Source organism: Thalassophryne amazonica, chromosome 11, assembly GCF_902500255.1.
Source record: "Thalassophryne amazonica chromosome 11, fThaAma1.1, whole genome shotgun sequence".
Taxonomy (NCBI): Eukaryota; Metazoa; Chordata; class Actinopteri; order Batrachoidiformes; family Batrachoididae; genus Thalassophryne; species Thalassophryne amazonica.
The window spans coordinates 101054619-101075786 of NC_047113.1; the positions used below are offsets into that span (position 1 = coordinate 101054619).

The window sequence follows — 21168 nt, forward strand, 5'->3', positions numbered from 1 at the left end:
AACAGCGCAAACGGCAAACAGCTGATCAGCGCGACACACACACACACACACACACAGAGCAGTGCATCCAGATTATACATCAGCTCCTTTAGTTGAACCTCGGGTGCTCAGTATGTGGGTCGACATTTTAAACTGAACCCCAAACCAATTAGGGCCTCTGCTACATCAGCAGCAACAGAACATGATAAAAATCACTGCTCAGCCACTGATTTCACCCTTAATCTGTGAAAGGTGCCAACAACAGCAAGATGTTTTTTGTCAGTTTATCTAATGAAGACAGAATGCATTCAGTGACTCAAAATGAGTGTGCAATAAAGGGCTTATTAGGATAGAGTTGTAAAATGATGCACTTAGGATGTGTTAAACCCTCACACACTACAGAATTAGATGTGGGTGCACTAATGGAAACAGAGTACTGATGAAAGTAAAGGCCAGCTTGCTTTCATTTCAAAACCATCACACTTGCGAACACTGGACATTAATCCATAAAAAATGTTGCCCTGCAGCACCACTTTTAGGGCACTGGTACATGTGCTGTTAGTTTGTTTGGTTTCACACCCACAAAGGTTTGCAACAGTCAAGAAGCTGAGTGTGTAGTCAGAGTGCCTGGGACTGTAATTGTCCATGATCCAGACTAAAATCCAGACTTTCAGACTAAAATCCAGACTTTCAATGATTTCAGTGATGACTTCATTAGTCTGTCTGTTTTGATTAAAAATATCAAACAGGCATTCATTATCTTGGCAGTAATGGTCTTGTCTCTGGATCTTCTGCATCTGTGATTGAGAGCTTCCTGGAAAAATCTTATATAGTGCTGAAATCCCTGAATAAAGGTGTTTGGTGATGCTGACATTTTTACAGGAGAGTGACTGTCGAAGTCTTTAGGGTCTGAGTGCTTGTTGTCATACTCATGCCTGTGGAAGCATAGATCTGTCTTTGAGTTTTAGTTTGCAGTATGCCACACACCTGGGTTTGAATTTTGGTCATGCAACTTATTCTCTGACCTTGGACAAGACACTCTGCGCTGTTTGTGTCCACTCAGCTGTAAATGGGTACCATCCTTAGGTGGTAAAGTAACCTGTGATGGAGTAAAATCTCATTCAGGGTTTTTCATAAACTCTCATCCCATTCATGCTAGTGCCAAGTGATAAGCACTAAGCTTCAGAGCCTACTGGACTTACTTTGATGTGCAGCATATTTGAAGCCGAAGAGTTCCAAACAGCATAGCTGGCATTCGGTGTTTCGCAGTTGTGAATCTCACGTCATCTCGCGGTTCGTGATCAGTTTCAGCAGAGTTCTGGTTCAGGTCACAAAGTAAACAAATGTCATGAAGTGAGGACAAGACAACAACGGGGCATGGCAGAAGTTCATCACAGGTGGTACACCTCCTCTAGATAGCCCTCTCAACTTGGGAGAAAGTGTCATCATCATAGTCGCTTGTGAATTCGCTGGATCAACGCCATCCATGTCCTCGTTAGTCATTGTTTACATGCGCTTTGAGAACCCGGAACTCTGCTGGCACCGCGGTGCATTCTGGGAAGTGTCGGGACTGCCAGGGGAATTATGGGAAACGTTAAAGTACCGAATGGAGGACAAGCACAATAATTAGGCAATTGAGTATTCTGAATGTATTGTGATTCATAATTTTTCTATATTAATCCCATTCAGGGTCACAGGGAAGCTGGGGCCAATCCCAGCAGCCATTGGATAAGAGGTGGGAGGCACCCTGGACAGGAAGCAACACAGGGCCACATGCAGACACACAAACAAACTGACACACACCCACACCTAAGGTCAATTCAGGGTTACCAATTCCCCTAACCTGCATGTCTTTGGAGGTGGGAGGAGGCTGGAACACCTGGTGTGAACCCACACAAACACAGGGAAAACATGCCTCACAGATGGAAGGTCCTGGGATCGCTTCCTGCCTGGACCTTTCTGTGTTGAGTTTACAAAAGTGTGAACCAGTAAGTCACTGTGCCACCCCTCATCAATCCTCCTCTATACCACTTCATCATGAGCCTGTATAACTGGGAATACAAAATGCAAAACATGCACTCTGCAAAATTTCTCCAATCACAGCCACAGAAGCCTATAAAGTTAAGTATTAAGTGCAAGACATATCCATTGACTTGGAAATGGTCACGCATCTGCTGACTTGTCTGAAGAAAACTGGCAATAAAACTGATTATTTATGTATGCCCATCATCTTGGCTTTTATAGTTCAGATTAATTTAAATCAAGTAGTAATAATTTGCTTTCAGTTTGAGTTTAAGAAAGATTTTTTTTTTTTTTTTGTATCTGAAATGGCATAAACAAAATAAAATATGTGAAATACCAAGTGTTCCAGTACATTTGGAGAGCACTCTTATATGCCAATGGACAAAAATCTTCAGAGGAACATGCAAATAAAAGTTTGGAGCATTTGAAACATTCACTTAATTGTCCTATAAAAGTATTCAAATTGGACTGGTTTTCAGTTACTGACCAGCAGAGTGACCAAATATGACACAGTCTGTGCATTATAAACAAAATATGCACTCTAATCATCAAAAAGGAATGTGTCTGGCTGGACTGAAGCTAAACATCATTGTTTAATTTTAGTAAATTCTGTGATTTCTTCAAGTTTCCAGGATGGTGCAGCTCTGGAGAGGTTGTTACCGGGGAATAATGTCCCACACATTATGCCAACAGCTCCATAACTACATATGTCCAACAGCAAATTGTCATAGACTAGAGGGCTTGAGTAAAGACTTGAAGTTACTGAAAATCTGTTTCAGATGATTCGATATCACATTACTGTGCAATTTCTCAGACATGGTTTGCTGCATTTTGCACCATTTGGCCACAGCTTATTGATGTCAGCTTGACTTCTCAGAGAAGGCATTACAGGGGATGAAAAAAGGCTAAAAAAAAATCTCTGCCTCTGGAAGAGCAGGCCAATGTGACTCTGAGGAATTGTTCCCTTGGTAACCACTTCATGATTTTCATCTTTTAATGTTTGGGGGGAACATGCTGCATTTATTTGTTCTTGTCAGCGTGATCACAAAAGAAAATTAAATGACATAATTGGACAGTGAGGTATTAATGGTCTTTAGTTTTGTCTTTCTTCCACTGCCAAGAGGTTACAGCAGGGTTGGAAGTGGAGGGAGCACTAATGGATGGTCCTGCAAATGCATCAGACATCATGTCCTGAGCTGAGGACATGTTAGAGTGAAGTGATGCCACACTGTACTGGCCAGTCTCCCCAGGCGTTTGTTAATGAAGATAAGCAGAAATGAAAAACATTTTTAGTCCATCTTGAAGTGTACATGCCAGAGGCAAAAAGTAGAAACTATGTTTAATCATAGTTGTTAACACAATTTAAAAAGCACCCTGTAGATCTGGACAATTATGATTCACCCAAGACCCTGTGTTTTGTCCTCAAAAGACTTGTCTCTTCATCTGGCCTAGTGTTTGACACTGCAATATTTGATATTGATTTGATACCAAGTAAGGCCCCCGTCACACATCAGCTGACTGAAGCTGAATGGCATCAGAATGACACATCCGGCCACAATCAGGAAGTATTGAGGTGCGGTCTGAAGAGGGATGGACTGCAGTCTCTGAGCAGTGTACATACTTGATCTTGATCACAGTTGATTAAGCTCTAAGATTGAATGGCCACAGCAAAGCCTGCTTGCGCACGCCCACATGGGGCACACTTCTGTGCACGTAGAGGCTTGTTCAGCCATTATGAACACAAACACACGCAGCTGCGTGACCATTTCATCTGGCCAGACACTGGTTGGATCACCTGTTCTACGCACGCACACGTGCACTCCATCATGTGACAGACACACACTCCTGCCAGCGCACCCTCCTCCTGATGAGTGGGCCAGTGGGAGCTGGGAGTGTGAAGACGAGTGAAGATGTGAGTGAGTGAGTGAGTGAGTGAGTGAGTGAGTGAGTGAGTGAGTGAGTGAGTGAGTGAGTGAGTGAGTGAGTGAGTGAGTGAGTGAGTGAGTGAGTGAGTGAGTCCACTCCATACGTTGATTGTACTCCGATGTCCAGTACTGGCAGCTCCTGTGCAAAGGGCGGACACAGTGCTGGCTCCCACTCTGGTCCCGTGTTTGTCATCACATCAAGTGGCACTCGACCACGTCGGTCCGGCAATCTGGGCACTTTATTTTATGATGTTGGTGGCGTCTGACAGCAGTCTGTGTCATCTGACTGTTGTCTAAATATATTTTGGACTGCATCATACAGGTGTGCACGAGGCAGTCTGGCTGTGTTTTGACATGGCTGCCCACGCATCTTTCCGTCTCGACTGCATCCAGATTTTGGCAATTTATGCCGTGTCAGCCTGCTTTGTGCACATTCTTACTGTGTGTGATGGGGGTATAAATACTGTGTCAGTATTGTTGAGACTGATACTGACACTTTTTAATAATTACAGTAGATGCATCATCAAATCTGAATGAATTTTCATTACCTTTAAGTGTTTTTTATTTTTTTTAGGAGATAATTTGGGTAATGTTTATAGGTAAATATGTACTTTAGTATCACAACAAAAGTTTTTGTTTCAAAACAATGGAACAGTAACAAAACAGTTTTCCACATACATTGTCACGTCTGGATTTATTTATTAGATAGAGTGTTCAGAAACTAAAAGGCAAAAATTAAATAAAATTTATCTCTTCATTGCACTTCTTTTCTGGATTTTCTCTTAAATAAACAAAGTGTACAAAATTTCACTCCACAACAAATGTTATAAAACAAGTACAATTTCAAGCACGAGTGTTTAATAAAATAAAATAAATTCCTCTCCTTCAGTGCTCCTTCTCTTCTGAATGCAGCAGTGCATATATGAGAGAAAATGAAACTAATGTATTGATGTCACACTGCAATTGATCAATATCTATACCAATGTTGGAAGGGCCGCTGCTAAGGTTTTGGAGGCCCTAAGCATAACTGGTCAGGGAGGCCCCCCCGCCCCCATACAAGAGAACCCCCCCCCCCACACACACACACACACACACAAAAGTTCTACTCAAACCGTTACTATTTATTAAAGCCTTTAAGTTTAGCGTTTAAAGCTACATCAAATCTACCTAGCTTAAAGTAGACCTGCATTGAAATAAATGTGGTCAGATTTCAGAAAGAAATAGCTGATATGTATTTATAAGACCCTTGTGAATGCAGTAAAGTAAATCTGTAAGCCCAAATTTGTAATTCAGCGGAGAAATCTCGGACAAATTTGCAGCTAAAATTTAGCCCTCTGTGAAAACAGTTTGTACATCCGTATCATTTCCATGACGTCAGGGACAAGACGACGTGCTCCTGCCTTCAGTCCGATCCCACATTGAAATTGATTTTATCTGTTAGTAATGTTACTGTTATACACATCCGGGTTTCAACATCCAAAAGTAAGCTGCACTGAATGTGAGATACAGCTCTGCATGCCCGGTCTGCATGCTCAGATCAACAGCGAGCGACATCGACAGCGGGCGCCGTTCTTCCCCGACGCCTCGCTCTCACTGCCCCTGATGCCCTTACCGAGTGCATGCGCTCGTTAAATTCCACCGCTTGCCACTCACGCCCCCGTATCTGCTGTGCAGCTGCACACACGTTCCTGTCTACTGAACGGAGGTGCAGCCAACTTGGCACAAGTCCAGAGACTACACTCACCGTTTTAATGCGGAGCGGCCGGTGACACCTGTTGCTCGTAAGGACAGACTTCTTGCGGCAAAATCCGCAGTGCCGCACGTCTCGGTAATCAGAGCCGCAGAGCTCCGTGGCCGCTGAGAGAGGTTTATATCTTTTTAATGACTTGGATTCTTTGCGGGTCTCGCCTCCGTAGCCTGCAACGGTACACCGGAGGCGAAAGACAGCAGATTTTCAATGCGACACCACTCAATCAAACTGGCGTATGAAAAAGTCCCCAAAAATAATTTTCAAGCACAAATAAAAGAAATGTGTACTCACCAAACATGCCGCAAGACAATATGAAGTTTTAAAAAAAGTAGATCCTTCTGTATAAGACAAGAAAAAGGTGCAGATGCAAACTGACGTAAATCTACAAATTACAGTTGGTGCGCGCAATGCATGCTGGGAGAGGGTCTTCTCCCTGTCGTCTCGGCAGCATCCAGGATGAGATGACAGTTTTGCGGAGGGCTAAATGTTAGCTGTAAATTTGTCATTTTTAAATGAAGATTTCTCCATTGAATGACAGATCTGGACTTGCAGATTTACTTTACTACATTCAGAAGGATCTTATGTGTAAATATAAGTCATTTTTTGGTCCAAAGATCTGACTGCATTTATTTCACACACATTTTAAAAATCAGTTCAAATTGCGCAGGTAGTGCCTCCATGCATTTTTGAGCATTTATTGGACTGGAAATCATCACATCTGGCAACCCTGGTTAGTCGACACAGCGAACAGAGAAAGATGCAAACAGGGCTGTACCATTACAGGGAATCGGGGTGGGGGTGGATGGGGGCTTTATATTAGGCAAAAAAAATAAAAAAATAAATTAATTTGTTGTTAATTTGACCCAATTGTTGTTAATTTGCCCCAATTAAGTAATGGCGTACAGGCCTACACAATGTTTAAAGAAAAAAACGATGGGCCTATTCATAAATTCATATTGATTTTGAAATGTAATAATCAGTGTTGCCACAGTTACTTTGATAAAGTAATCCAATTACTGATTACTGATTACTCCTTGAAAAAGTAACTTAGTTACTTTACTGATTACTCAATTGTAAAAATAACTAAGTTAGATTACTAGTTACTTTTTTAGTTACTTTCCCCAGCTGCCGACAACCCTCTGCCACCTCAACATGACAATGATACATGTTTTGCCAAAACTTACTTTATAGTCACCCTTTCTTGACTTCAATGAAAATAAATACTTGTTTTATAAAAAGCAAAATAATCTTTCTTGACCTCATATTTAACTGTTGACAGCACAGTAACAGTAAAACTTGCAATTTCTAACCTACATTGTTTATAAATGTAACTATTAAATTCTAACATTTTTCTAACATTTAAATTCTCTATAAACATTTTACTTGTCAAAATTATTATTAAGTAGTATTAGTAGTTGTAGTAAAAAAACAGCTTCAAAACTGGACCTTTAATCTAGGGGTGTTGTGGGGGAGGGGGGCACATCCCTGCCCCACGCCCCCATTCCATCTGGATTCGCCCCTGCTTTGGCATTTGAGCACGTCGTGGAGGATCAGCTGTTTTTAACGAGACGATACGGAGCGGCTCAGCTCATAATTCTAAATAAAGGAGAAAAAAAAACATAAAAATGTCTTTGTAAAGCTCAGTGCAGGTGTGCTGTTTTCACCACACTTTAAGAGATGAGGACGAGTCGTAGCTGATGAAAAGCTCACAGCTCGCTTAACGTGGGCAGTTCAGTCGAACCCCGACCCCCTGCCCACAGACCAAGTTTAATGTTGCTGTCGACCCACAATGCAAAAATAATAGTAACGCACAGTGACTTGGAGGAGGAACTTTAATCTGATTACTCATTTGGAAAGATTAACGCGTTAGATTACTCGTTACAAAAAAAAGTGGTTCGATTAGACCGGCATCACTGGTAAAAATGTAATAATTTCAACACATTTTTCAGTCAATTGGAGGCCCTACAAACTAGTGCAACATGGTTGGTGCCCCACGCAGGCTGCGTAGTCTGCTTATGCCGAACGGCGGCGCTGAATGTTGGTATCAATATTATCAATATTTGGACTGATCCACTGACCACTACTTTAAAATACAATTTGTGTCAAAAGGTATTGCAGTGGTGTCCTTCCTTCTGATCCACCTTCAAAAATATACAGTGGTCCTTGAAAGTAATGAATCATTAGGCTGTTACACATTTCTGCTGAGTTAAAAAAAAAAATGAATAAAAAAATCTGACTTTTTCCACATAAGACATGCTGTTGAAAGAAGACTAATTTCCCCATCACACATATGCTGATTGAGGCTGAATTGCATCACAATGACACATCCGGCCACAATTTGGGAAATATTGAGGTGCAGTCTGAAGACCAGCGGATGGCTTGGCTGTCCCAAGTATGTTGCACATGTTCAAAACACTTTTGGCACCATCGAGATGGGAGGCACATCTGACGGCAGGCTATGAGCAGTTTTTTTGCCTCATCTGATGTACATATTCTGATGGCATCAAAACAGCATCTGAAACGATCTGATCGCGGTTGATTAAGCTCTAAGATCGATCGGCCACAGCAAAGCCTGTTGTGCCATGGATGTCCAGCTCCACTGGACCCCGGCCAGGGAGGGCAAAGGAAATGTTGATATGTAATAACATGTATGTGGCACACATTCATAATGTACAGTGGGTGTGAACAGTGTGCAATCAACCGAAAGTACCGTGTGCCACTGTGCCTCTCTGTGGTCTCATGAGCAGTAATGCATCATAGCGCACATCAGGCATGGAGCTGAATGGATCTCACCGCTGTAATATGCATATTATTACCTGATCACCATCTAAACTCTGTAGGAGGTGTGTTGTGGAACTGTATCCCAGGCCAAGATCATTAAGATCGTGTAGGGAATCCAAACAACAGCCTGTAGTGAAAAGGGTCTCACTAGGCAGCTGTGTGCTGCAAATAACCACACAAAAATTTAATCCCATGTGATAATCCAACCGACATCACAATGAATGGACTTGCGTTGTGCTCATGAAGTGAGCAAAAAAGAAAAAAGAAATTAAAGTTCACTGGAAAGGCGAACATGGTGTATGGTGTATCACTGCTGCAAACTTTCAGCAAAGGTGTCCAGCGCCATGCACACACGTATGAAAGATGAATGAAAGTGTGCGTAGGCATGAATACGCACACGCACGTTCCATTTGTACATCCCACTGGATGTGGAATTGAGCATGGAACCAAACTCCTCTCTGGCTACGCCCAGTTTAAATATGCAATTTCTGTAAATAGGCCCTGGGAGCAGGGATTCCCCACGACATCACATCAGACAACATGAACACAGAAAATAAATTATAGTACAGAAGACTGGAAATTATGTGGATGCACGCAGTGACAGTTTATTCAGGACGCTGTTAAACGGATTAATCATGAAACTGGAAAAATGTTCGTGGGAGCGACGGAGCATGTGTGTGAGGCCGACACGCAGAACAGTGCGCACACACTGACGTTAAAAAGGTGAGGTGCACCTCTGCTGACAGTGTGACATTCACAATGGGGGATTTTCAAGATCCCGCTAGACAGCGCCTATGCGCATGCGTGATGACGTCACAACTCTATCCAGTTAGGGTGACGCGGTTTCTTTCAATAACAAGAACTGTCAAGAAAATTTCTTGTGTGTGTTTGGAGTTGTGTGCCGGTAGAAATAGCCTTTTGAATGCTTGAATAACGATGTCAGTTGCACAAAGAAATCAGATAACAGTGAAATATATTCATTGGGCCCAGAATGTAGGTATTTTGGTCGTTGAACTTTCCAAGCAACGAAGCCCCGGTCACACAGCACTAACAAAGGACATTGAAGCCAAAATGAAACAATAAATCTGGACTTATGTTGATTTTCAGAGACATCATTTAACTGTTGTCCAGCTTCATTCCTGTACGAATCCTGACAACAAGTCATTCGTATTCCATTTTGCTTTCTGTCTTGACGGTTCCTCATTATTTGCATAATTCGTCCAACCTCCCAAGTCCAATGTTTTGCACGAACAATGTACACACTCAAATGGCTGTTTGCATGCATCTTTGGCTGGAGAGAATGTGCGCACAAACACAAACGGCTGTGAGCCAGCTCGCATGCCGTCTTTGGCTGTAGAGGCTGTGCGCCAAACACGGCTGTGAGCATGTTCGCATGCTGTCTTTGGCTGGAGAGCATGTGCGCAAACACACAAATGGCTGTGTGCCAGTTTGCATGCTGTCTTTGGCTGTAGAGGCTGTGCGCCAAAGTGTGGAGCACAGCCATTTGTGTGTGTGTACAATGTCTGTGCAAGACGTCAGACTTGGGAGGTTGGACAAAGTTGGATGACAGTCAAACGGAATGCTGATGGGATGGGAATTACGCAAACAATGAGAAACCATCAAGACAGAAAAGCAAAATGGAATATGGACAAATTGAAGTTGTCGTTGGGATTCGTACAGGAATGAAGCTGGACGACGGTTAAATGATGTAAGTCCAGATTTCTTGTTTTGTTTTTGCTTCAGTGTCCTTCATTAGTGCCGTGTGACCGGGGCTTTAGATTGATATTCACACCACTGCAACACTCCTTCTCATTACTTGTGGGTTAACAACAATGACAACAAAATTACTTTCCAATACGGTGTGGAATTTGCCTCCAGTGGCCAATTGTCCCCCTGGAAATCTGACAGCTGAGCACGTGTTTCTAATGATGCCAAACACACGAGCGAGAAGCTCCCTAACTGGAAGTCCCGGAAGTGCAACTTGAAAATTGTCCATTTACACACGTTTATTGACAAATACTGAACACAGGACGCCTTTTAAGAAGCTCTGTAGCTCACCATCAAGCAAAAATAAAGACTGTTATGGTTAGGGATTCGAGTGGAACCGAACCGTTTCAGACTATGGACCCACATGCACGGAGCTGGACATGGAGAGGAGTTCAAAGGAAAAATATATCAATAAATAATAAATAAATGAAATGCTGGGCTGAGATGCCTGCAGTAATAGAGAGTGGCGGTAAAATAAGGGAGCTGCAGTTTCCTGAGCCAGTCTTGAAGGAATAATGTCCTCAAAAACAGTCACAGTTCAACACAGGCTTAACACAGGTTGCTTCAGGGTTAAGGAAATAAAGTTCTCTACTTAAAAAATTAAGTTCACTGTTCAGTAATTGTTCATGGTTTATAAGTTGTACCCAAAGGTCAGACGTCAAGTGTTGCGTGTTGTAAAGCAGTTCCAATTAAGCAGGACTTGATATAGCTGGGTTCTCAATGGTTGATATCAGAGTTCATGTGGTTCTTAGGGAGAGTTCTTGGTACAGTTCTTTATCATAGCACAGTCACAAACAGGGACAAGTGAGAACGGGATCTCACTGAGACAAGGGGGACTTAATTGGCATGTAGTCGAAACACGCTCTACGCTGAGAGCTGAGGAGTTCCCAAAGTGACGTAGCTGTGCAGGTAGTCAGAGCCAGGATAGAGGTCTGCTGGGGAGCCATCCTGAAATCGTCTGGAACACCAAGAAAAGACAGTTTGATCTAATACGGGAATTAGAGGGGGAGGCCAGCGTTCTTGTTTTCACACTATTAATGGTTTCCTACGTCACCTGTACATGTCATTGATGGCAAAATAGCTGTAGAAACGTGCATACACCAGCCAGAATTTTTGCATGACATACCACACATTTCCACGCTCAAGTCACTTTTGATACATCTGCATGTGAACATGGAGACTGGCGTATGCCAGGTTTTTGTGCATATGCACGCTTTGTACATGAGGCCCCTGGTCATGTTCCAAATCCAACTGAACTAAGACTTCAACTCTGAAGTGGCCTTATCCCATACAGAGCACTGCATGGTGATCTGCCACATGTGGCATTGGTACCTGCTGAGAGTCTTCACGTGCTTGAAGTTATGTTTTAAAGCCAATATTGGAGAAGAGAAATTTAATTAGAGGAATTGAACCTGAAATTGAATTTAAGGTTGATTCTTTTAAACATTTTTTTCACTGGTGAAGGTAAGAAAAGCCCATCCATCCATCCATCCATCCATCCATTTTCTTCCGCTTTATCCGGAGTCGGGTCGCGGGGGCAGCAGCTCAAGCAAAGCCGCCCAGACCTCCCGATCCACACACACCTCCTCCAGCTCCTCCAGGGGAACCCCAAGGCGTTCCCAAGCCAGTTGAGAGATGTAGTCCCTCCAGCGTGTCCTGGGTCTTCCCCGGGGCCTCCTCCCAGTGGGACATGCCCGGAACACCTCTCCAGCGAGGCGTCCAGGGGGCATCCGGAAATGATGCCCGAGCCACCTCAACTGACTCCTTTCGACGTGGAGGAGCAGCGGCTCGACTCCGAGCTCCTCCCGAGTGACCGAGCTCCTCACCCTATCTCTAAGGGTGCACCAGCCAACCTGCGGAGGAAACTCATCTCGGCCGCTTGTACTCGCGATCTCGTTCTTTCGGTCATCTCATGACCATAGGTGAGGATCGGAACGTAGATCGATTGGTAAATTGAGAGCTTTGCCCCCCTACTCAGCTCTCTCTTCACCATGACGGTCCGATACAGCGACCGCATCACTGCAGATGCTGCACCGATCCGTCTATCGATCTCACGCTCCATCCATCCCTCACTCTTGAACAAGACCCCGAGATACTTAAACTCCTCCACTTGAGGCAAGGACACTCCACCGACCTGAAGAGGGCAAAGCACCTTTTTCCGGTCGAGAACCATGGCCTCGGATTTGGAGGTGCTGATTTTCATCCCGGACGCTTCACACTCAGCTGCAAACTGCCCCAGAAGAGATTCTGGCAAACCGTCCAATGCCTCAGGAGGCGGAAGCAGCTCTCCACCAGCACTGTTTACGGTGCGGGTGGGGAGCTGTTGACCCTGACTGGGGATGTTGTCGGGCGGTGGAAGGAGTACTTCGAGGATCTCCTCAATCCCATCGTCACGTCTTCCGAAGAGGAAGCAGAGACTGGGGACTCGGAGGCGGGCTCATCCATTACCTAGGCCGAAGTCACCGAGGTGGTTAGAAAGCTCCTCGGTGGCAAGGCTCCTGGGGTGGATGAAATCCGTCCTGAGTACCTTAAGTCTCTGGATGTTGTGGGGCTGTCTTGGCTGACGCGCCTCTGCAACATCGCGTGGTGATCGGGGACAGTGCCTCTGGATTGGCAGACCGGGGTGGTGGTCCCTCTGTTTAAGAAGGGGGACCGGAGGGTGTGTTCCAACTATAGGGGGATCACACTCCTCAGCCTCCCCGGTAAGGTCTATTCCAGAGTACTGGAGAGGAGAATTCGACCGATGATTGAACCTCGGATTCAGGAGGAGCAGTGTGGTTTTCGTCCTGGTCGCGGCACACTGGACCAGCTCTACACGCTCCATCGGGTGCTCGAGGGTTCATGGGAGTTTGCCCAACCAGTCCACATGTGTTTTGTGGATCTGGAGAAGGCATTTGACCGTGTCCCTCGGCGCACCCTGTGGGGAGTGCTCCGGGAGTCCGGGGTCTTTTGCTAAGGGCTATCCAGAGCTTGGTTCGCATTGCCGGTAGTACGGTCAGAAAAGCATTACAAAAATACTAGATCAGGGTCCAGCTGAAATTCAGTGCTTTAATGAAGTACCGTGTTCATAGAGCACAAACCTCCGCCAATATTAGTTTCCAATTCCAAAAGTTTTTGCCTTGGAAAAAAATGTCAAGGTTATAGTCTTGTTCAAAGTGACTTTTCATAACCTAGAATATCATACAAAATATAGATCAAAAGGACTTTTCAATGTTAGTATCAAATATCTGCTGAATCCACAATACATATTGGATGCAGATCAAACTTTATCTATTTATTGAGCATGCCAGTTGGCACATCACTGTCACAAATGAGCGTGATTGAGGCACTTTTGATTGAAATATAATGCAAAATGAACACCAAATGGGCTTTTCAATAGTAAATTCAAATGTCCACAAAATCAACAATCTACAACCCCTGGCAAAAATTATGGAATCACCGGCCTCGGAGGATGTTCATTCAGTTGTTTAATTTTGTAGAAAAAAAGCAGATCACAGACATGACACAAAACTAAAGTCATTTCAAATGGCAACTTTCTGGCTTTAAGAAACACTATAAGAAATCAGGAAAAAAAATTGTGGCAGTCAGTAACGGTTACTTTTTTAGACCAAGCAGAGGAAAAAAAATATGGAATCACTCAATTCTGAGGAAAAAATTATGGAATCATGAAAAACAAAAGAACACTCCAACACATCACTAGTATTTTCTTGCACCACCTCTGGCTTTTATAACAGCTTGCAGTCTCTGAGGCATGGACTTAATGAGTGACAAACAGTACTCTTCATCAATCTGGCTCCAACTTTCTCTGATTGCTGTTGCCAGATCAGCTTTGCAGGTTGGAGCCTTGTGATGGGCCATTGTTTCTTTCTCCTTTTGCTCTGTATGCACCACTCTGCATTTAATCATTAGTGATCGATCTCTGCTCCCCTCCACAGCATGTCTTTTTCCTGGTTCTCTCCCTCAGCCCCAACCAGTCCCAGCAGAAGACTGCCCCTCCCTGAGCCTGGTTCTGCTGGAGGTTTCTTCCTGTTAAAAGGGAGTTTTTCCTTCCCACTGTAGCCAAGTGCTTGCTCACAGGGGGTCGTTTTGACCGTTGGGGTTTTACATAATTGTTGTGTGGCCTTGCCTTACAATGTGGAGCGCCTTGGGGCAACTGTTTGTTGTGATTTGGCGCTATATAAAAAAATTGATTGATTGATTGATTGACCATTTTCTTCAACTTCCACCAAAGATTTTCAATTGGATTAAGATCCGGACTATTTGCAGGCCATGACATTGACCCTATGTGTCTTTTTGCAAGGAATGTTTTCACAGTTTTTGCTCTATGGCAAGATGCATTATCATCTTGAAAAATGATTTCATCATCCCCAAACATCCTTTCAATTGATGGGATAAGAAAAGTGTCCAAAATATCAACATAAACTTGTGCATTTATTGATGATGTAATGACAGCCATCTCCCCAGTGCCTTTACCTGACATGCAGCCCCATATCATCAATGACTGTGGAAATTTACATGTTCTCTTCAGGCAGTCATCTTTGTAAATCTCATTGGAACGGCACCAAACAAAAGTTCCAGCATCATCACCTTGCCCAATGCAGATTCGAGATTCATCACTGAATATGACTTTCATCCAGTCATCCACAGTCCACGATTGCTTTTCCTTAGCCCATTGTAAACCTTGTTTTTTTCTGTTTAGGTGTTAATGATGGCTTTCGTTTAGCTTTTCTGTATGTAAATCCCATTCCCTTTAGGCGGTTTCTTACAGTTCGGTCACAGACGTTGACTCCAGTTTCCTCCCATTCATTCCTTATTTGTTTTGTTGTGCATTTTCGATTTTTGAGACATATTGCTTTAAGTTTTCTGTCTTGACGCTTGGATGTCTTCCTTGGTCTACCAGTATGTTTGCCTTTAACAACCTTCCCATGTTGTTTGTATTTGGTCCAGAGTTTAGACACAGCTGACTGTGAACAACCAACATCTTTTGCAACATTGCATGATGATTTACCCTCTTTTAAGAGTTTGATAATCCTGTCCTTTGTTTCAATTGACATCTCTCGTGTTGGAGCCATGATTCATGTCAGTCCACTTGGTGCAACAGCTCTCCAAGGTGTGATCACTCCTTTTTAGATGCAGACTAACAAGCAGATCTGATTTGATGCAGGTGTTAGTTTTGAGGATGAAAATTTACAGGGTGATTCCGTAATTTATTCCTCAGAATTGAGTGATTCCATATTTTTTTCACCTCTGCTTGGTCTAAAAAAGTAACCATTACTGACTGCCACAATTTTTTTTCCTGATTTCTTATAGTGTTTCTTAAAGCCAGAAAGTTGCCATTTGAAATGACTTTAGTTTTGTGTCATGTCTGTGATCTGCTTTTTTTCTACAAAATTAAACAACTGAATGAACATCCTCCGAGGCCGGTGATTCCATAATTTTTGCCAGGGGTTGTAGATTAGATCCGGATCACACTTTGTCAGGTGAAAGTGAGTGCCAGTCTGAAGTGATTGGGGCATGTTTGATTGAGTTATGAATTTTAGAATATTCATTCAATGTTGAAGAACAGGATTTTCCAAGATTTTTCCTGACTTTGCCCTTTGAAGCGTTATGGTAGTAACAACAACCAGAGGGGACCACCTGGCAACCGACTCTGACCAGCCCCATACAGATGTCTGAGAGCCTACCGGCGCTGCCTTGGTACCAATGACAACTCACAAACTGACAAGTTTAGTCATGAGTACAATCATGAGTCTACCGAGTTTACTATCAAGTCTATGATCAAGTGTATGACAGAGACTACACTCAAAAAAATTAACCACTGTCTCAAAGAGAAAAAAAGTGATGTAACAATTTGCATAGAATTTTTAAAAGTTATTTCAACTGAAAAGTCTTGTGGCATTAATTTAGTTAAAAGTTGAAATAACTAAGTTGAAATAACTTTAAAAAAATTCTATGCAAATTGTTAAATCAATTTTTCTCGGTGACACAGCAGTTCCTTTTTTGTGTATGACAGGGACTAGCCTACCCCCCCCCCCCCCGCATATCCTCATGCTCCTTCAGATTATACTTATAAATAATATCACAAATGCTACAGAGAATGATATATCTTGTGAAGTTTTTAATTCTTATTGGGATGAAACAACTGAAACAGGTAGGGTTGCTGTTATACAAAAAAAAAAAACATTTTAGTATTCGCAGTATCTATGTACACAGTGATGGAATCATTACAGTTGGTTTACATGATGCATTTCCTTTGTATACGTGGGCTGTCAATAAAGTAACGGTCCTTTTTATTTTTTTCAAAAACTATATGGATTTCATTCATATGTTTTTACGTCAGACATGCTTGAACCCTCGTGCGCATGCGTGAGTTTTTCCACGCCTGTCGGTGACATCATTCGCCTGTGAGCACTCCTTGTGGGAGGAGTCGTCCAGCCGGAATTCCTTTGTCTGAGAAGTTGCTGAGAGACTGGCGCTTTGTTTGATCAAAATTTTTTCTAAACCTGTGAGACACATCGAAGTGGACACGGTTCGAAAAATTAAGCTGGTTTTCAGTGAAAATTGTAACGGCTGATGAGAGATTTTGAGGTGATTCTGTCGCTTTAAGGACTTCCCACGGTGCGAGACGTCGTGCAGCGCTCTCAGCCGCTGTCGTCAGCCTGTTCAAGCTGAAAACCTCCACATTTCAGGTTCTATTGATCCAGGACGTCGTGAGAGAACAGAGAAGTTTCAGAAGAAGTCGGTTTCAGCATTTTATCCGGATATTCCACTGTTAAAGGAGATTTTTTTAATGAAAGACGTGCGGACGGGTCCGCGCGTCGGGACGCAGCCGGCGCGATGCTCCGCCACAGGAAAAACACCTCTGTTGAAAGCCTTAAGGACAAGTTGGAACATGTCCTGCCTGTTAAACAATTTCTCATATACTCACTCCACTGAAAGCCATCAAAAGCCGCCTGGATTTTACAAATGGTTATCAACACGGAGGTGTTTTTCCTGTGCCGCCGCGCGTCGGTTGCGTCCCGATGCGCGGACCCGTCCGCACGTCTTTCATTAAAAAAATCTCCTTTAACAGTGGAATATCCGGATAAAATGCTGAAACCGACTTCTTCTGAAACTTCTCTGTTCTCTCACGACGTCCTGGATCAATAGAGCCTGAAATGTGGAGGTTTTCAGCTTGAACAGGCTGACGACGGCGGCTGAGAGCGCTGAGCGATGTCTCGCACCATGGGAAGTCCTTAAAGCGACAGTATCACCTCAAAATCTCTCATCAGCCGTTAAAATTTTCACTGAAAACCAGCTTAATTTTTCGAACCGTGTCCACTTCGATGTGTCTCACAGGTTTAGAAAAAATTTTGATCAAACAACGCGCCAGTCTCTCAGCAACTTCTCAGACAAAGGAATTCCGACGAGGGGCTGGACGACTCCTCCCACAAGGAGTGCTCACAGGCGAATGACGTCACCGACAGGCGTGGAAAAACTCACGCATGCGCACGAGGGTTCAAGCATGTCTGACGTAAAAACATATGAATGAAATCCATATAGTTTTTGAAAAAAATAAAAAGGACCGTTACTTTATTGACAGCCCTCGTATATGCCTTTTTTATGATAAGTTCAACAGTTGCAATACATCTCAATATGTTGAGGTTATAGATGAACTTCAAGTCATTGTAGATAATTACTCAGCTCAGGTCCCAGCCAGAAAAATGGGAAAGTTCAATGTTCAGCTCCCCATTGTAGTGCATGGCCTCACTTAATTAAAAAAAATACATTAATGGGCAATTCCACGGTAACGGAATTACAATCTGAGCTAATCTGTCATGGTTAGATGCCATATGTCCAGATTTTGCTGCTGTTGTAATTCCGTTACCATAGAATTGCCCTAATGCTTTCTCAACAAAAACCTGAGGTTTTCAAACTGAGGACAGAGACAGTGTTTTACTACTAATTGGGAAATGCCTGTCCTGGGTCCATCTGGAGATATGTTTTGGAGACACTTACGTGCGCCCCAACTCTTGCTCCACATCAAAACAGAAATGTAACTCAGAGTTGTTCAAAGGAGCCCTTGCTTGTGTATCTTTTAAATTTTGGTCACTGTGAATTACATGACATTATAATTGCATCACATCAGAATCTGAACTTCCCCAGGCCAGGAAAATCCACCTGTTATGGTTTCACACCAAGGCCAGAACCTCTCCAGACACTGCAGGAAGATCTTCCATGATAAGATGTGGCCATAAACTTTGAGCCTTGACAACGAGCTATTATCTCTAGGTCTACATGAAGGAAACGACCTTTGCTTAAAAAAAAATGCATCAGTATTCTTTTATTCATATATAAAAACTTCTAATGTTGTTTGTACTGATTAATCAAACAAAATGCCTTGCATATAATCACTTCATTTAAATGACACATTTGTTGTAACTGATGTGTGTTTAAATGTGATCCTTCTGCATTATCAATATGTTGATGGTGAAATATTCTGTTTTAATCAAATGGAGTGTTTAAGTGGCTATTAATAATGTGTATCCATTGGAATGTCTTAGAACAAATAGTATGCCAAAATAGTTAATGTGTTTTGTCAGGAAAGATGACTTTAAGCTTGCTTTCAGCTTGTTTTCATCTTGGAATATAATACGAGCCATGGAATTAATATACATGCTGTTGGATTAAACTGCACAGTGTTTGGTACCTTACAGGAGTAAGTGAGGTCATACCGGACTTTTCCATTGCAAATGGGGAGGCCCACTGAATGAACTCGGTGGTGAAGACGATGGAATATGTCTAAGAATGATTCTAACATGACAAGTATGATCAAATGAAGTATTAATGTGTTAAAATTAAGAGTTGATTAGAAAAAGTATTAGAAAAAGTATGTTACAAATAAGTGAAATGAATGATTATATGAGTTGTTTTTCATAAAGAGTGCAGAGTCAGAGAAAAAAAGAGGAAGTGAAGAAGATGTCGCAAGCAGGGCAAGAAAAGCTGATGATAAACAACTGATCAAATGATTAAGATATTGGTAAAATATGAAATGAATAATAAGGAATGAAAATGTTTGTATATGATCATATGAATTGTTTTTATGTGAAAGAGAGTTGTAATGAAATGATTGAATATGATTGATGTGATTCTAAAGAAATGATTTAAAAGAATGAATTCTCAGAAAAGCTGAAGTGTTAACAGAAAAGAGAAACTTGAGAGATAAGTTACTGGCAAGGGGCCGCAGATGACTTCCAGTAAGCGAAGGAGAAGGGAGGAGGTTTTGAGTCACCAGCGTCCCCATGGTAACCAAGATCATCTGAGGACAACAAGAGTCAAGCACATATATAAACTGTGAAACACCAGAAAACGGGGTTATTCTTCCAGGGAGAGGTGCTGTTGCCACTTCTCCCCTGCTACGAGGAGATCACAAGACTTGACCATCTTGTGAACAGCAATTGGAATCGTGGAGTGAGAGGATTGGAGCCATAAAGATCGTTTGAGAGAGTTTTCAACTCCCACTCAGGCCGTCCAGTCACGGAGTAGCAGAACATTGGAGAATAATCACTGGCCTTAAGTCTGAGTGGGGAATGTTCAACATTTTCTCTCTCAAGGAACATCACAGCATACCAGAATGGATTAGATCAACTTTTGGTTGATTGAAGAAGGAATAAACTCTTATGTGGATTAACTTCCTGAAGGATTACAACATCACACAAGGATCGTGGTCAGCTAACGATTAATAGCTGATGAAGATGAAATCAAGTTCATCGAGCTGGGGACTTTAACCTCAAAAACCTCCTTCCTTCCCTCCTAGAAAAATTGTTAAGAAGTCAATCCAGTCCCAGTCAAAGTAAGATCAGTCAGAATTATTGAATCAAAAACAAAAATCTCTGCCAATCATTATTCTAATTATACTTGAATTATTGTTGTGAAATTATCATCATATAACCTATTTTGATTATGTTGTCGGCACTTGCAAAACCTGCAATAAATTTCCAAGCATGCAGTTAAAGTGTTAAGGCTCGGACATTGGATTATTGATGCTTCTTAAGGTGTAAAAGTTAAAGTTTATTGGGTGTACAACATCAAAAAGTGCTCTAAAATGTTAGTCTGGTTTTTAATGAAAATAACACATCCTGGGGACTCGCTGTACGAGTCACTAAATTTAAAATCTAGCAACATTCCAAGAGCCCTGATCCATAAGAGGAGAGCTGCCGTTAACGGGCGTGGCCGGTTCGTATCCTGGTTCCAGAGAAGGCTATTCGACCGGGGTGCGAGACTAGCTTCAGCGGGGTGGACGTCCGGATGGAGGCAGTGAGCAGCTAGACGAATCTCCTCGCCACCAGCTTGAACAGCCTTTGTGCAGCCCTGCCGGGTAATACCCGTGGAGACACGAAGGTCGGACCCCAGAGACGGAGAGCTGGTTTTGTACACAAACACACTCATCGGAGGGTGAGCGTGTGCCGTGTGTCCAAAAAAGCGGGATCTGACACGTGGCGCCCGAACAGGGACCTGACGAAGTGTAGTCGGGTCCAAGGAAGAATCCTGGCCAAAGGAGAGTCTTTGCCATTGGGTAGGTGGAAAGCCCCTGAGTGGATCACCAAAGGAGACAGTGTTGTGGAGAGTGTCGGCTGATGGCCTGTATAGGTCCAGTAACGGCTTGAAACATATCTGTTTTCCAGAGGTGTGAAAATTTTGAGGCGACCACCAGAAGGACGAAGTAAAGACAACAGGAGTAAGCATCCCAGGGAGCTGGGATCAAGGACGAGAAGCAGATGTGTCACTGCTGGATCGTCTGGACTGGGACGAGAAGCAGACGGGGATAGCCTGCTGGATCGTCACAAAACAACGAGGAAGGGAAGCAGGTGAGGGAGCCTGCTGGATCGGATCGTCAAGAGAGCAGGTATGAGAGTATACCGTGTAAAATGGTGATCTACAAGAGAGAATAGGATCATCAAGCCG

General features: G+C 43.0%; 1 long non-coding RNA gene across 1 annotated transcript; it reads left to right on the plus strand.

The window, feature by feature from the left end:
* The first annotated feature begins 5948 nt into the window (after positions 1-5948).
* LOC117519868 lies at positions 5949-15819 on the plus strand. Its single transcript, XR_004563465.1, has 4 exons — positions 5949-5959; positions 6252-6259; positions 11853-11861; positions 15752-15819. It is a non-coding gene; the product is annotated as an uncharacterized LOC117519868 (long non-coding RNA).
* The last annotated feature ends 5349 nt before the right edge of the window (positions 15820-21168 follow it).